At 37.2% G+C, this 18,192-nt stretch overlaps 1 long non-coding RNA gene across 1 annotated transcript; it reads left to right on the plus strand.

Moving 5' to 3' along the window:
* Positions 1-8,215: 8,215 nt before the first annotated feature.
* On the plus strand, positions 8,216-13,222 carry LOC141389603 (uncharacterized). Its single transcript, XR_012409121.1, has 2 exons — positions 8,216-8,366; positions 8,719-13,222. It is a non-coding gene; the product is annotated as an uncharacterized lncRNA (long non-coding RNA).
* The last annotated feature ends 4,970 nt before the right edge of the window (positions 13,223-18,192 follow it).

The following is an 18,192-nucleotide window of genomic DNA, read 5'->3' on the forward strand; positions in this document are numbered from 1 at the left end:
GCACGATAACTCTTGTAGGGAATAACCGATTTGGTCCATACTTTGCACATCGTGTAATTTCTACCAAACTTAGATGAGGTTCCAATATGGACTCAATCGGTCCACTTCTTCGGGTACCCCCCACACAAAATTTCGGAAAAGTTCAGTTTAGGACCTGGTCTTGAATCGCTTCGATTTTTGTTTACGCAAGTTGTATTCGCTGTCCTCTATACGACGCAGTAAGTTTCAGTAGGGGCAAGTCCATACTTCCTGAGCAAATAGCCTGAAAGTTACAAAAAACCCTATGACACCATGTGTAGTGGTTGGAGCGCAAGATAACTATCGAACGGATCTGCCGATTCGGTCCAAAATTTGGCTTTCGCAATATTTTGTCCAAACTTAGTTCAAGTTCAAAGATGGATTATATCGGTTCACTCCTTCCGGTACCTCCCCCACAAAAGTTCGAAAATGTTCGGAAAATTTGTGCGTGCGATAACTCTTGAAGGGAGTAACCGATTTGGTCCATACTTTGCACATTATGAAATTTCTATCAGACTTAGGTGAGGTTCCAATATGGACTCAATCGGTAAACTCCTTCGAGTACCTCCCACACAAAATTTCGGAAAAGTTCAGTTTAGGACCTGCTCTCGAATCGCCTTGGTTTTTGTTGTAACATCTTGTATTCACTATCCCCTATACGAAGGTATAAGTTTCCTCAGGGGCAAGTCCATACTTCCTGAAAAAATAGCCTGATGGTTGAAAAGCAAACCCTATGACACCATGTTTATGGGTGGAAGCGCAAGATAATTCTCGAATGGAAATGCCGATTCCGGCCAAAATTTGGCCTTCGTGATATTGTTTCCTAACTTAGTTTAAGTTCGTAGATAAGCCATATCGGTCCACTCCTTCAGGTACCTACCCCACAAAAGTTCAAAAATATTCGGAAAAATTGTGCGCACGATAACTCTTGATGGGAGTGACCGATTTGGTCCATACTTTACACATTCTCATAATATTTGTTGATTTTTGTTGAAGCAACTTACATTCGCTGCCTTAATTACGATGGTAAAAGTTGTTTCAGGGGCAAGTCTATACTTCTTGAGAAAACAGCTCGAAGGGTGTAAAAAGCCCCTATGGCACCCCCATGGTCTATGTCGGTCCATTCCTTTAAGTACCTTTTCCGCAAAATTTTTGAACTTTAATCCTTATCAACATTTTTGTCGGTTCATACGACCAAAATTTTGAAACCCCCTAAATACATAAGTTTTTTGTGAAAAAAGTGTTTCAATTTGCACAGGCTGAGGGTGTATCTCTGTCGGCAAAGCCGACTGATACTTTTTTACTTGTTTTCAAAGTAAATTTGGATAATTTCGTAGCGTTGTTCAAGCGTGAGTCTATTCATGATGATTTGTCACAGTATACTGAAACAAATAAAAAAAAAGTTTCATCAAAATTTAATTTTTTGTGTTACTTTTTACAATTTAAAGTTCTATCTAGCTTAAAAAACACCCGTTATTTGTGTAAAAGTGCATTCTTTGTAGTTCAAATAAAAGAAATCATCAACTTATAGCATTTCTTTACTAAAATACGACATGCCGGAACATGTCATGCCGACTATTGGGAAATGGTGCCGACTACTAGCAAAAAACCACAATTTCACTAAATTCGAATTTTTCTCCACTTTTATGAGAAATAAATCAAAATGTTTTTATTTCATCGAAAAGTAAACAAAATTTCGAAGCAAATACGCTTTAGTTCATAGCAATTGGAAAAATTTACTCGGAATGGTGAATGATTGAAATTAGGCAAATTCTTAAAGTGCCGACTATTGATGCGCTTACCCTATTATGGGGAATGGGGATTTTTCTCAGACGTGTACTTCGGTACGGAAAGCATGTGATCGCCACTCACTTGGGAGTGGCAAGATGTGACTTATTAGTTTAATTTTTCAAGCAGCTCCCTAACAACCGTCTGCCGATGGCTAAAAGAGAAGGCAACCCGGCCTAGTTGATTTGTTGGCAGCCCCAACACTAGGATCGGATGCTGTGGCCCAGTCAACCGCATATATTAAACAAAACGATTACAGAAACGTTAACAAATTTAAATTTAAACCACAACAACCCTATGATGATGACCCTTGGTACATGGAACATGAGAAGACTCTCTGATCCATCTGAATTGAAACAGGCATGTCGTCAAATGGATGCTTACACACTACACAGAAAACAAGTGAGCAAGGGCTATAGTCCGCACGGGGCCGACTATGTGATACCCTACACCATTACCCCGTGTGCATAAGCTTTTCACCGTAAACATTGCACTAACACATAATACCCTAACCACAGAGTGGTGTAGGGTATAATCAGGGCATAGAACAAAAGTTTTCGCACTTTTCTTTGAAAATAGTTTTTATAAACATTGTTAACAATGCCGCGATCTTGTTTGCTTTTATAAAAACAAAAATTTCAACACATATTGTTACCATTCTAGCCAAACAATACTACTCCCTTCGACGAGTTTCATAGAATCACTCCAATCCTTTTTTGGTGCGGGGTTTTTGAAGTTATGTCGTATTTTTGCGGGCATTGTGTGGTATAAAATTCATAGTTCGGATGAAAATCAGCATATCTGATATTTTTATGTGGAAAAAGCCAACGCACACCTGAGTAAAATAAATCGATATTTTTATGTGGAAGAAGCCAACACACATCTGAGTTAAATAAATCAACTGTCACTATCAAAACGGTTCGTAAGAAGTATTATTGTTTGGTCTTGAATGAAATTTGAAATTTTTGTTTTATAAAAGCGAAAGTGGTCAAAACGCTGTTAACAATATTTATGAACACTATTTTCAAAGAACGTAGGGGATGGAAGATACCAAGCAACGGTCCTGACCGGTTTTAACATGGCAAAGCCCAGGATTTATCTTGGTCCCTCTTTCATCCCAAGTGGACACTGACCTCCCCGTGGTGTCACCTGGGGAACTGCCTTTAACACCCGTTAAAGGTAGTGAGCTAACATGTGCCGCGCGTTCACCCATAAGAACGTTAAAAACTTGGGTTTGGGCGTCGGGTTAGTAACCCTCCCCTAGAAAAAACAGCCTACTATGAAAAAACGAAAGAAAAGAAAAACAAACCCCTCTAAAGTTGACGAACCCCGCAAACGTTTTAAGGACCATGATCTGCGAATCTGCACCTGGAATGTTCGCACTCTTTATAGAGAAGGTGCAGTCTTCGCATTGGCAGACGTACTTGAAAAGTACAAGGCCGATATTACTGCCATACAATACGATGGATTGAGGATGGATTGGGAAAGGCGTCACAACAACACCTAAAGGTGACGCACTGTATTATAGCTGCCATGACGTAAAGCATGAGTTTGGTTGTGGATTCGTAGTTAGTCGGAGACTAAAACATCTGTTATCCAGCTTCACCCCAGTGAATGAAAGACTTGCTGCAATTCGAATAAAAGCTATATTCTTTAACATCAGCTTGATTTACGCTCATGCTCCCACTGAAGAAAAGGACGAACAGACCAAAGATATATTTTACGAGCGCTTAGAAGAAACATATGACCGTTGCCCTGCCCATGACATTAAAATCATTCTAGGCGATTTTAATGCCAAAATTGGAAAGGAGAATATCTTTGGCCCAACAGTCGGGAAATTCAGTCTCCACAGTGAAACATCTGACAATGGTATGAGGCCGATAGACTTTGCAGCTGCGAAAAACATGGTAGTTAGCAGTACCAGATTTAATCATCTCGATATTCATAAGGGCACTTGGCTGTCTCCAGATCAAAGAACAAGTAATCAAATTGATCATGTTGTAATAGATGGAAGACATTCATTCAGCGTGTTGGATGTACGATCGTTCCGAGGCGCAAACATTGATTCGGACCACTACCTTGTTGCAGCAAAGGTACGCACCCGCTTAAACGTAGCAAACAAAGAACGAACAGACACAACACGAAAGTTAGACATCGGTAAGCTGCAATCACAACAGATAGCCACAGCATATTCCACTCAACTAGCCCAATTGCTTAATGAAAGCACTCCTCATCCCGATAACATATCAGCGCAATGGCAAAGCATTGCCCACTCCATGCAAACAGCCGCAAAATCCATACTTGGGTACCAGAGACCTCTACCAAGGAATCCATGCTATGATCAGGAGTGTTGTGCTGCCACCGATGAGAAAAATGCGGCATATAGGGCTACTTTACAATCCGTAGCAACGCGTAGCGCACGAGAGAGATACAGGAAGAAAAGGAGAGAGGAGAAACGTATTTTCCGCAGGAAAAAGAGAGAGATGGAAAAGCGGGAGTGTGAATAAATCGAGATGTACAGGAGCCAGAATGAAGTCCGAAAATTGATGGCCTTGGTACAGGCGCATCCTCCTGTAGAGACCAGCAAGGTAATTTGGTAACTGATACAGATAGTGTACTCAGGATATGGAAAGAACAGTTTTCAAAACTGCTAGTATCCAATCGCAGCGAAGACGACGAAGATACCACAGTCCCAATCCCAGATGATGGTATTGAATGTATATTGGCTGAAGAATAATAAGGCAGCAGGAGCCGATGGCTTGCCAGCAGAGCTGTTCAAAACCGGAGGCGACACGCTGATAAGGTGTATTCATCAGCTAGTTAGCACCATCTGGCAGGAAGAACGAGTACCCGACGATTTGAACCAGAGTATCCTGTGCCCCGTCCACAAGAAGGGATATAAGACTGTATGCTCTAACTATAGGGGCATAAGTCTACTTCCTATTGCCTACAAGATCGTGTCAGGGATATTGTGCGAACGACTAAAGCCTATGGTCAACAAGATAATTGGAACATACCAATGCGGCTTTAGACCTGGCAAGTCCACCATTGACCAGATATTTACCCTGCGGCAAATCCTGGAGAAGACCCAAGAGATGCAGATCGACACTTACCACCTTTTTGTCGATTATAAAGCAGCCTTCGACAGCCCGCTACGTTCAAAGGTATTCCAAGCCATGTCTGAATTTGGTATTCCCGCAAAGCTCATCCGGCTTTGTAAAATGACTTTAACTGACACGAGGTCCTCAGTTAAAATAGGAAAGAACATCTCCGAAGAGTTTGGTACCAAAAGAGGTTTCAGACAAGGAGACAGCCTTTCGTGTGCCCTCTTCAACATCCTGCTAGAAAAGGTTATACGAGAGGCAAACGTCAAAAGAAGTGGCGCAATCTACACCAATAGTCACATGTTACTTGCTTATGCTGATGATATAGACATCATGGGCCGATCAGTAAAAGAAGTAACTCATACCTTTATAAAGGTCGAAGGAGAATCTGCTAAAGTGGGTCTGGCGGTAAACGGTGAGAAGACCAAGTTGATGGTTTCGACGCGCAATGCATCCATTGAGCTCGGACCGACTGTGGATGTTGGTTCCTATAATATTGAGGTAGTAAAAGACTTCGTCTACCTCGGCACCTCCGTAAACACAACAAACGACATCAGTTGTGAAATAAAAAGAAGAATTGTATTGGCCAACAGATGCTACTTTGGTTTAAGTAAGCAGTTTAAAAACAAAGCCACATCTCGTCAAACAAAAATAACGCTGTACAAAACACTGATACTACCCGTGCTGATGTATGGCTCCGAAGCCTGGGTACTTGCGCAAGCAGACATGGCAGTGCTTGGTGTGGTTGAGAGAAAAATTCTTCGAAAGATCTACGGACCAATCTGCGTTGACGGTGAATATCGACGTCGCATGAACCAGGCTCCGAAGCCTGGGTACTTGCGCAAGCAGACATGGCAGTGCTTGGTGTGTTTGAGAGAAAAATTCTTCGAAAGATCTACGGACCAATCTGCGTTGACGGTGAATATCGACGTCGCATGAACCACGAGCTGTATCTGCTATACAACGACATCAATATAGTTAAACGTATCGAGATGCAGCGATTGCGTTGGCTAGGCCATATCATAAGAATGAGCGATGATGAACCCGCTAAAAAGGCGTATGGATACATGCCACATGGCGGTGCACGCAGAATTGGCAGACCAAGGAATAGATGGCGCAAACAAGTGGATGATGAGATGAAAAGGCGCGGTATTCCAGAGTGCAAAGCAACAAATAGAGAGGAATGGAGATCTCTTCTTAGTTCGGCCTATAGAACAAATGTTCTGTAATGGCCCAGCTAAGTAAGTAAGTAAGTATTTTCAAAGAAAAGTGCAAAAAAATTGTTCTATGCCCTGATCATTACCGCTATTAAGACAACGCTGTTTAAGACTAGTACAAATAAGGCAGGCCTGGCTAATACAGGACTTTCTGCATATCATTAGATTGTTTGTACGTACTCTGGACATAACCCTTAATGATTTTTCATACTCGTTTTTAGAAGAATAACTTCAAAAACTAGAAATTTCTAGCCAAATTGCCTACAAGGGACACTAATTACGAGCATGCCAAAATTACGTCAGGAACATCATTTCTTCTATCGCAATCAATGGCAAAACTACTGAAAACGATAGGTAACCAATTTTTCCACCATTTTGATTACTAAAATGTCATAGAAAGCGAAACTTTTGGAAATTATTAATCGATTATTGTGGTTCATCATTTTCAATGCTCAGTTTAAAAATGCCCATTTTTGTCGCAAATAAACATACTAATTCAAGAATTTTCAACCTCTTTTACAAGTTATATGTCTAAGTGCCTGACCATGTAACCAAAATTATATTTTCTACTAATGTTCTCAATTTAAAATTGATAAATTTAAATAATCTGGTATTTTACTTTGTCCATATTTACATTAGGTAATTTTCCTTGCCGCAATTTCCAGTTTGTCGGTGAGAGAGGGTGTTGAGAGGCGAAGGGTTACCATATGCCTCACCACTCTCTCCATCAAACTGACAATTGCCGCAAGGAAAATTGCTTAATATAAATATGGACTTTTTATACTTCCCTTTTTGCCAAGAAGACATATAAAAGTATTCATATTTCCTCATAAATAAAAAAAAAAACATATGTGTGGTACATTACCGCTGCGATATTTTTTAGTGAACCGACCAGTGGTACACTACGAGATTTTAGTGAACCGAGTGCGGTAGACAACGATTTTTAGTGTACCGACTGTGGTACACTACGATTTTCGTTGTGCTCCGGCACGGTACACTAAAATATTTTTTAGTAATACCGTACCTGGAGCGGTACGTTATTTTAGTGTACTCTTTATTTTCGAACACTGGTAAATTTATATTTTTCTTCGATTTTTTGCCGGATTTTTCAGAGAATAGGCCACTGTTCATTGTTTACAATGTTTCTTTAAATTATTTTCAATGAAAAGTGCAAAACATGTTGTTCTTTGTCCTGATTTTTCGTCTATCAATCCGTGCAACTAGTCCGTTAATGACTAGTTTATTGTGCTAATATTATAATAATATTAGTCAAATTTCATAAAAAGTCAAAATAATGGCAGGAACAATCGGTCGGAATCAATGACAAAACGATAGGCAACCAATTAATCCTCCGTTCTGATTACTTAAATTATATAAATAGCCAACAATGTGATTACTATTGATCGATTATTGTGGGGCACACCAAAACAAGGATTTCTACAAAAACATGTGTGATCGGAATTTGATATAGCTATATAGGGCCCGAAATACCCAAATCGATTTTCCCAAATTTGTGTAGAAATCGTTTTTTAGCCTCAACAATGAACTGAAAAAATTATATCATTGATTGGACCCCTAAATGTGGCCTTTAGAGAATTTTTGTGAAAATGCTCCTTTGGCCCCATACTCTGGAAACACGTGTTACCGTTAACCGATCGTCAAAAAAATTCATGTACATATAAAGTTTTTGGTTCGAATGGAAAAAATTTGGATAGGCGTTTCAAAAAACAAGTAAAAAAGTATCAGTCGGCTTTGCCGACAGAGATATACCCTCAGCCTGTGCAAATTGAAACACTTTTTTCACAAAAAACTTATGTATTTAGGGGGTTTCAAAATTTTGGTCGTATGAACCGACAAAAATGTTGATTAGGATTAAAGTTCAAAAATGTTGCGGAAAAGGTACATAAAGAAATTATAGAGTATTTGTATTTTCGTTCCACCCTAATACATATTTCAGTACGATCCATCCTAATGTGCAGTATGTGATCTTCTTCTTGTTTTGTTATATTAGTTACTGTATGCAGTTACAAGTAATTTACTCTCACTCTCATGTATTTATCTTTGAGTGACAAAGATACATGGTTGCTTGTATATGCATACACACATAAACGTACATACAGGTTGTTAGTTCTAAGCTTTGTTTGTTGTTTAATTTGAAATAAAGAACATTAAGCATTTGGATTTGAAACAGAGAAGTTTCTCTTGTGTAAATACACTACAATTTGGCGACGAGGAAAAAGTTTTTAAAAACAACAACATATTTTGTGTGGTTCAATAACCTAAAAAAAAGCAAATGAACATTAATATATGTACATACATATAATTAATAACGTAAAGAACAATTTTAAAAGAAATTAACAGAAACAAACCAAAGTTACAAACAAGAACAAATTGAAAAGAAATTAAAAACTGAATAAGAGAAACGCTTTTGCTGAACAAATAAAAATTCATAAACGCCAAATAAAAATTAGAAATATAAAACCTAAAGTGAATGCCGGCTAAGATGGAGAATGAAGGCAACCAAAGTTTTAATGCCAGCCAGATTGCTGTGTTCCAAACGGCAAATGTATCCGAGTTTAACCCGAGTGTAGAGTCGTGGAGCGTGTGGAAGGAACGCTTGGAAATCCACTTCTGTGAAATTAATTGTACTGATGACAATATAAGGAAATCAATTTTGTTGAAAGCGGTTGGTGCAGTGGCATATAAAGTTTTACATAGTTTGTGTAGTCCCGATTCTCCTGTGTCAAAGAAGTACGAGGAGCTGTGCGAAATTTTGGACACACAATACACACCACCGACAATTGTCTTCAGTGAACGGAAGAAGTTTCATGTGGCAACCAAAAATGAAAGTGAATCGGTTGCAGAGTGGTACGCCAGAGTGAAGTCGTTGGCGCTTAACTGCAAATTTGGCGATCATTTGGAAGCCTTTGTGTTAAACCAATTTGTGATGGGCTTGCCAAATTTCATTTTTGAACGGTTATGTGAAGAGGACGAGAAGTTGACGATGCAAATGGCGTTGCGAAAAGCCATGATTATGGAAACAAAAAATATGTCAAGGGCAGCAGAGGCTGAGCAGAGTTCAGTGAACTATGTAAATAAGCAGAGATTGATGAAGAAAAATTTTGGAAATGCAAATGGCGGTAGTAATAGAAGCAGTGGTAGCAGCGGTAACAGAGGCGGTTCAAGTGGCAGCGGCAGAGGCAATGGAAGCAGAGGAAATTTTGGCGGTGGCAGAGACAACAGAAATGAAAGTGAAAGAAAGCCTGTGTGTTCTCATTGTGGGTGGCGCAATCATAAGTCGCAGGCATGCAAATACAAAGACAGTAAATGCCATTCTTGTGGTAAAATTGGACATCTTGCATCTGTTTGCTATAACAAAAAGAGAAGTGTCAATTATGTTTGTGAAGATGAAAATAATTTTGATGATGATGATGTTTTTAATTATTCTATTTTTAGTGTGTCGGAGTGCAACTCTAGTGGAGTATATTCTCTTCCAGTGATCATTGATGGTATTGAGTTAAAAGCTGTGTGTGATACAGGTGCTCCGTGTACGTTGTTGCCTAAGTCGTTCCTGGAGAAGAACAATATTAAGAAGATGCTTCGTCCATGCCTTGTGCCATATGTTGATTATAGTGGTGATAAGTTGAACCTAGTTGGTGAGTATGATGCCTCGGTTACTTTTCAAGGTAAAACAAAATCGATAGTTGTTGTTGTTGTAGATTCATCGAATCCTCCTTTGTTAGGTCGTACGTTTTTACGTTCTTTTAATTTTGAATTGTTGCAAGTCAACAAAATAGATTGCTCGAATTCTAATTCAATGATTATTAATCAAATTAAAAACGAGTTTTCGAGTGTTTTTGAAGAAAGGTTGGGAGAGTTTAATGTCAAAAAGATTTCGTTGAGAGTTGAGGAAAACGCAGTTCCTATTTTTTGTAAACCAAGACCTTTACCTTTGGCTTGGAAGAGCAAGGTTGAAACCAAATTAAAAGATTTAATTAAATCTGGTGTTCTAGAACCTGTTGATAACTCTGATTGGGGAACTCCTTTAGTTCCAATTTTGAAGCCTAACGGCGATTTGAGAATCTGTGGTGACTATAAAGTTACCCTTAACAAATGTTTAATGGATTTTAAGTATCCATTACCCAGAATTGATGAAATTTTTGCATCATTGCAGGGAGGTGAACTTTTCACGAAGCTTGATTTATCAAATGCTTATAATCAACTTGTCTTAGATGAAGAATCTCAATTATTATGTGCTTGGAGTACACATATTGGTACTTTAAAAGTAAAAAGATTACCTTTTGGTGTCAAAACAGCTGCGGCTATTTTTCAGAAAACTATGGAAAACCTTTTAAGGGATATTCCATATGTTGTTGTTTACCAGGATGACATTACAGTCACTGGTAGGAATATGCAAGAGCATATCAGAACTTTAAGATTGGTTCTTCAGAAGCTTCAATCTTCTGGATTGAAACTTAATGTTAATAAATCATTGTTTTTACAATCTGAAATTTCCTATTTAGGATTCAATATAGATAAAAATGGGCTTCGTAAGAATAACGAAAGAATTTCGAGTGTGATTTCTGCTCCTATTCCCAAAAATGTTTCTGAGTTGAGAGCTTTTGTCGGTATGGCAAACTATTATTCAAAGTTTATCAACAATTTTGCGCAAATTATGTCGCCATTTTATCATTTACTCAGTAAAGATGTAAAATTCGATTGGTCAGAAAGATGCAAAAAGTCTTATGATGAAATTAAGAAGGCTATAACCTCAGACCAAGTTTTGGTTCATTTTAACGCTGATCTGCCAATTGTTTTGACTACAGATGCATCAAATAATGCTGTAGCTGGGATTTTATCTCACAAATTTCCTGATGGTTTAAGACCAATTGCTTTTGTTTCAAGAGCTTTGTCAAAAAGTGAACGAAATTATAGCACTCTTGAGAAAGAGGCTTTGTCTATTGTGTTTTGTGTTACAAAACTTCGCCAATATTTGTTGGGAAATCCATTTGTTTTACGAACGGATCATCGTCCACTTTTATGTTTGTTTGGTAGCAGCAAAGGTTTGCCTATTATGGCTTCAGCGCGAATGCAACGCTGGGCATTAATCCTTTCAGGATTTGTTTATACCATTGAACACGTCAAGGGTGTTAAAAATGAAGCTGATTGCATTTCAAGAATGCCTCAAAAATGTTTTGAATCGAAAAATATTGAAAACTCTTACATAAATTTTATTGAAAGTCAAGAGAATAACTTGAACTTAAATTTCAAAGATGTATCTCGTGAAACAAGACGAGACCCAATTTTGTCAAAAGTTGCCGATTTGGTTTTAGAAGGCACTTTAGTTAATTGTCATGATGACAATCTTTCACCTTTTCGTGAAAAGTATACTCAACTTTCAGTTGAGTATGGATGTATTTTGTGGGGATATCGGACAGTAGTTCCTAAAACCCTAAGATCAAAAATTTTGGAAGAACTTCATCGTTCTCATTTGGGTATTGTCAAAACCAAAGCACTTGCCAGATCTTATGTATGGTGGCCTGGTCTTGACAAAGATATTGAACATTTGATTTCAAATTGTATTTCATGTCAAAAACTTCAGTCAAGTCCTGAAAAAAGCACATTAATTCCGTGGATGCCTAGTGATTCAGTGTGGAGTAGAATTCACATTGATTTTGCTGGCCCAATCAAGAACTTTTACTTTTTAATAGTCGTTGATTCGTTTTCAAAATTTGTTGAAGTTTTTAAGACAAAGGATATGACAACAAATTTCACTATTGTCAAGCTGAGAGAGATGTTTTCTCGTTATGGACTTGTTGATACACTTGTAAGTGACAACGGTTCACAATTTACTTCCCATGAATTTCAAAAATTTCTATCTCTTAATGGGATTAAACATATATTGACTGCTCCTGGACATCCATCTACGAATGGACAGGCAGAAAATTTTGTTAAAACTTTCAAAAAGTCTATTTTGGCCAATTTGGACCAAAATAAAGATTCAAATTTGGACCAAATTTTATGCAGATTTCTAATGGACTACCGTAACATGGTGCATTGTAGCACTGGTGAGTCTCCAGCAAAAATTTTCTTTGGTAGAACATTAAAAACTCGCTTTTCTCTTCTCAAACCTCCTAAAACAAAAGAAAGAATCATGAATTCACAACAACACAACATTTCAAACCATAAAGGTAACCGTGACATCCAGTTTTGCGAAGGTCAGGAAGTTATGGTGCGTGATTATCGTAACCCTAACAAACCTAGTTGGACTCAAGCAACCATAAAACATCAACTAGGACCTCAATCTTATTCCTGCATTTTGAATCACAATAACCATGTCATAAAACGACATCTTGACCAAATCCGAGGACAACGTAGACAACAAAATCAACACGTCATTGAGCCTGATTTACAATCACATGTAAATAATGATAATTCTTCACTTGTTGTTAATGAAAATCATGCTCCAGAAGAGATTATACAACCTAGAAGAGAACTCAGACCAAGAGAATTAGGTAGAGTTGTAAAAAAAAAAATTAAAAAAAATCTCAGTTAATTGTTTAAAAAAAAATGTTTAAAATTTTCCTTTAAAATATCATATTAATATGATCTCATCATTTTTAAAGACAATTTATAAAAAATTGTTTCATTTATTGCTTTATCATTATATATAATTTTATGATTCAATCATTAAGTCAATAACTAAATATGAATTCAAAATAATGTTATTTATTTATTATTTACGTTCAATGAATTTATTTTGTACATAAATATTCATATTTGTCAATTTTATATTAATTGCCAACTTTAGGGGGAGCATATAGAGTATTTGTATTTTCGTTCCACCCTAATACATATTTCAGTACGATCCATCCTAATGTGCAGTATGTGATCTTCTTCTTGTTTTGTTATATTAGTTACTGTATGCAGTTACAAGTAATTTACTCTCACTCTCATGTATTTATCTTTGAGTGACAAAGATACATGGTTGCTTGTATATGCATACACACATAAACGTACATACAGGTTGTTAGTTCTAAGCTTTGTTATGTTGTTTAATTTGAAATAAAGAACATTAAGCATTTGGATTTGAAACAGAGAAGTTTCTCTTGTGTAAGAAATGGACCGACATAGACCATGGGGTGCCATAGGGGGTTTTTACACACTTCGGGCAGGGACGTAGCCAGGATTTCATTTCGGGGGGGGGGGGCCACCTGACCAAAATTTTTAAAGTTAATGTTAGCGAGAATTTATTATTTAGCAATGATTTAAACTTTATTTTGCTTATTTTACTGATGAAATAATTTTCATTACTATTTTTTAATTAAAATGGCGTAAGATTTCTTGGCCAATTTCCCCTTGTTTCAGGCTTCAATTTGGTCAATTTTTCAATTTCGGAAGTTCAGGTGTCCAATCGTTTTTATTGTCATAAAAAAACAACTATCGTTATTTCCCTAAATATATTTTGGTGTCCAATCGTAGATCTTATCACAAAGAATTTCAGATTTTCTTGTAAAAAAATATTCTGAACAATAGAGAGTCTATCAATCATGAAATTCTAGCACCTAATCGCGGGTATGTAAATGACGAATTCTATTGCCCAATCGTGCATGTAAATATACTATTTTGGCGTCCAATCGTTGAACTTCTCTTATAGAAATTCTGGTTTCCGATCGTGGATCTTCTCATAAATTGATCAGGAACTAGGAAAACTCTGGCAACCAGTCTTGAATTCTTTTAAAATGAAATTCTGGCGTCCAATCGAAGATCAATACATGTATACATTCTTTTAGCTAAAATCCATGAACAAAATGTTTCCCAATCTACATTTTTATACTCTCAGCCTTTAGTCAAAATAAACCTCATCGAAGAAATCTGTTTCAGAAAACTTGAAGTCGACTTAGCTATGTTCGTCCGTCTTGGTGGAGGAAACGATGATTCTCGAACAGATCGGTCCAAAATTTGGCCTTCGTTTTATTTTGTCAATCCATTCTTTCGGTAACCTTCCACAGAGTATTTCAGAAATGTTCAGAGATGTGCAGTTTAAGACCTCTCTCGACAATAAATAAGTGGATAAGTGTAAGCTGAAGACCTAAGTAGTCATGGCTTCACTTCCTTTTTGCTAATAATTTAGTTATAAGTAAAAATATGATATAAATAAATTAATAAATAAAAAGACCTCTCTGGAAACGCTTTCCTTTTTGCAACAAGTGTTCTCGGGGCCACTATTACTACAGTACAAGTTTTTCAGGGGCAAGTCCATACTTTCAGAGAAAATGGCCCGAAAACTGTAAAGAACACCTACGGCCGTCATGTGTAGTGACTGGTGCGCACGACAACTTTCGAACCTTATACTGCGATAAATCCTTCAAAAACCATCAAAATAGTTGTTAAATGCAGTTTAAGGTATGTTCGAGGATCCTTAGAAATGTTTACTGAAGGTATTCCTTGTGTTTAGAACGGTATTGTGTTTTTCGTGGGCAAGTCCATATTTCCTGAAAAAAAAACTGAAAAATATTCTGTGGCGAACTGAAATGACGGGTGGGAGCAAAATCTTTTAAAAGGAATGACTTCCAAAATAAAATCTACTTCCAAAATGAACTATGTCGGTCCGGTACATTTCTTCATGTACCTTCTCCCCAACACTTGTGATCAATGATATAATCCACATTTTGTCGCCAAGTTCATACGTCCGAAAATCTCCTAATACATAGCTTTGGGTTAAAGGATTTTGGTTGTATGGCCCCTATTCGATCTGTCCATAGATGAAAATTTCAGTTCACACAGACTCAGGGTATATTCCTGTTCTCAAAGCCGACTGATTCTTGTTGAGATTTTGACGAAGAAGAGAATCTGTTTCCGATCAGTTTTTTTTTTTTTTTTTTTTTTTTTTTTGATTTCGTTTGTCGTCACAAAGTCCTTTGTCAAAGCAGGAAAAAGGAAAATTTCTACAAATGTGCATACATAATTCCCAAAATACAATTCAAAGAGTAGCACTATGCAACACTGAAAATGCAAACAACTTCTAGTATGAATTTTTTGAAAATACATAATTAGACAACAAAAACCCTAGTAGGGTTTTGTCCTGTCAGATCCAGTTCGGATTTTAAGGCCTCATCTAAACCGGGCTAAATCTACACGTTTTTGCATTTATCAGGCCTTTATCTCAGAAACGAATAGGAATTTGGCTTTGCTGTCTTTAGCAATATTGTAGCCCTTTACTAGTAGAACTTACCTTCTGAAAAACCCACATAAGAAAAACTCCATCTACGGCATAAAATCTATAAAAATATAGAAAATTTGACATAACTGCTGAAATTCTGGTCAGTATCGGCTAAACTATTGGGAGTTGAACCAAGTAACCTTTTGCAAAAATCTTCCAAATAAAGTTCTCGACAACTCTTTAGAACATTCATGTTGTTTCAGCAGTATTTTGCATCATATCTTTTACAACACGTATTTCTAACACAGTTCACACCAACAGTTTATTCTCGCATTTCGGATTTCTCTACATTATTGATATTTTTATTAAATCATCGTTGAAAAATGTACTGAAAACAACAGCATAGACAACAACAGAAAATTTACGGTTTTGGAGATACTCGCATCGTATGTATAAAATTTGTGGAATATAAAAATTGTGGAATATATGTATAAAAATTGTGGAATTTTTGCATATATTTTGGAATTTCAGGCAATAAATACGGTTTTTCGAGTTTATTATTTCTCCAAATATTTTATTCTTGTTCTTATCTACAAATTTGCTTCAGAGGTCAGAAGAAGATTCGCATTGGTTTCAGAGATATAGCGCCGAATTTCTTTAATGGAGAATATCCACAAGCAAGAAACAAGGGAACTGATGAGATCCAGTGGCGTGCATCGAAACTAGTATTCCCTACCTTACCCCTTGGCGAACAATGCCAAACCTTTTTCCACTAATAAATTAGTTGTTTTAAAATAATAAAAGAACAACAATGGGATTAAGCCAGACTATTTTGAAAAACAAAATTGTATTAGCTATCCCAATAAAAACGACGCCACCAATGTTCGATTTAAAAACTCAATATTTAACTATGTTTAGATGGGGCCATAAAATCCGAGCTGGATCTCGCACAACAAAACCCAAGTAAGGTTTTCGTCGTTTGGGTCTGTACTTTCAAAAAATCATCAGTTCGAATTGTTTGCACAAGATCACATTAAAAATGTTACACAGTCTAATCGACAGAAAAAAATCCCTGAAGTTGAAATTCAATGTAATTTCGGGAAATTTGGAAATAATATGCAATAAATAAAATATAAATATTGACCTCAAGCTCGTTAATTTTGGTTTTATTAACATTCGAAAGGTAGAGCAAAACATAAAAGTGCAACAGAAAAATACTTCTTTGTACAATAGAATCTCAACGAACGAGGCTGCGGTGGAACAGAAGTTTAATCATAAAACATGGTTGGTATAGTTCTTTTTTTTTGCAAATTTGAAACATAATAAATAATAAGGACCACAGAATGTTTTTTTCTAGATATTGTTTACAAGCCAGTAAACATCTTGTTCTGAACTCCGACCGATATGGCTTATCTACGAACTTTAAGTAAGTTTTGAAACAATATTACGAAGGCCAAATTTTGGCCGGAATCGACATTTCCGTTCGAGAATTATCTTGCGCTTCCACCCATAAACATGGTGTCATAGGGTTTGTTTTTCAACTTTCAGGCTATTTTTTCAGGAAGTATGGACTTGCCCCTGAGGAAGCTTGTACCTTCGTAAAGGGGGCAGTGAATACAAGATGTTACAACAAAAACCAAGGTGATTCGAGATCAGGTCCTAAACTGAACTTTTCCGAAATTTTGTGTGGGAGGTACTTGAAGGAGTTTACCGATTGAGTCCATATTGGAACCTCATCTAAGTCTGGTAGAAATTTCATAACGTGCAAAATATGGACCAAATCGTTTACTCCCTTTACGCACAAATTTTCCGAACATTTTCGAACTTTTGTGGGGGAGGTACCGGAATGAGTGGACCGATATAATCTATCTTTGAACTTGAACTACGTTTGGACAAAATATTACGAAGGCCAAATTTTGGACCGAATCGGCAGATCCGTTCGAGAGTTATCTTGCGCTCCAACTACTACACACGGTGTCATAGGGTTTTTTGTAACTTTCAGGCTATTTTCTCAGGAAGTATGGACTTGCCCCTAATGAAACTTACAGTGTCGTATAGAGGACAGCCAATACAACTTGCGTAAACAAAAATCAAAGCGATTCGAGACCAGGTCCTAAACTGAACTTTTCCGAAATTTTGTGTGGGAGGTACACGAAGGAGTGGACCGATTGAGTCCATATTGGAACCTCATCTAAGTTTGGTAGAAATTGCACGACGTGCAAAGTATGGACCAAATCGGTTATTCCCTACAAGAGTTATCGTGCGCACAAGTTCTGCGACAATTTTTGAACATTTGTGTGGGAGGTACCCGAAGGAGTGGACCATAGCCCATATTCCAACCTGATACATGTCTGGATGAAATAATATGATGTGCAAAGTCTGCACCAATCAGAAACTCCCAGCGAGAATTATCTTGCGGATTTGCCATTTTGGCCAATATCTCAGGAAGTAGGGACTTGCGCAAGAAAAAAAATGTACTGTCGTAAAGGGAGCCGCACGGACAACTTACTGAAACAAATTTCAAAACGACCCGAGAGGAGCTGTTAAAATTCACTTTATCTGAATTTTTTGTGGGAGGTACCCGAAGGAGTGGACCAATATAGTCCATATTCGAAACCAATCTTTATTTGGAAGGAATAATACTGGACCATCGAACTTAAAATAAGTTTGGACAAAATATTACGACACCCAAAATTTGGTTCAAATCAGTTGATCAGTTCGATAGCTATCGTGCGCACAAGCCAGACAGACGGACGGACATGGCTAAATCGACTCCAAATTGTCTGAAACAAATTTCATCCAAACATACTTGGGGTCTAAAACCGTTATTTCGATGTATCTTTTAAAATCGACGACATATGGATAATACTCAAGTTTACTATCCAGAAGTCGTCCTATGAAA

This window comes from Musca autumnalis, unplaced genomic scaffold (genome assembly GCF_047663935.1).
Source record: "Musca autumnalis isolate F117 unplaced genomic scaffold, ASM4766393v1 scaffold_1, whole genome shotgun sequence".
In the NCBI taxonomy this organism is placed as follows: Eukaryota; Metazoa; Arthropoda; class Insecta; order Diptera; family Muscidae; genus Musca; species Musca autumnalis.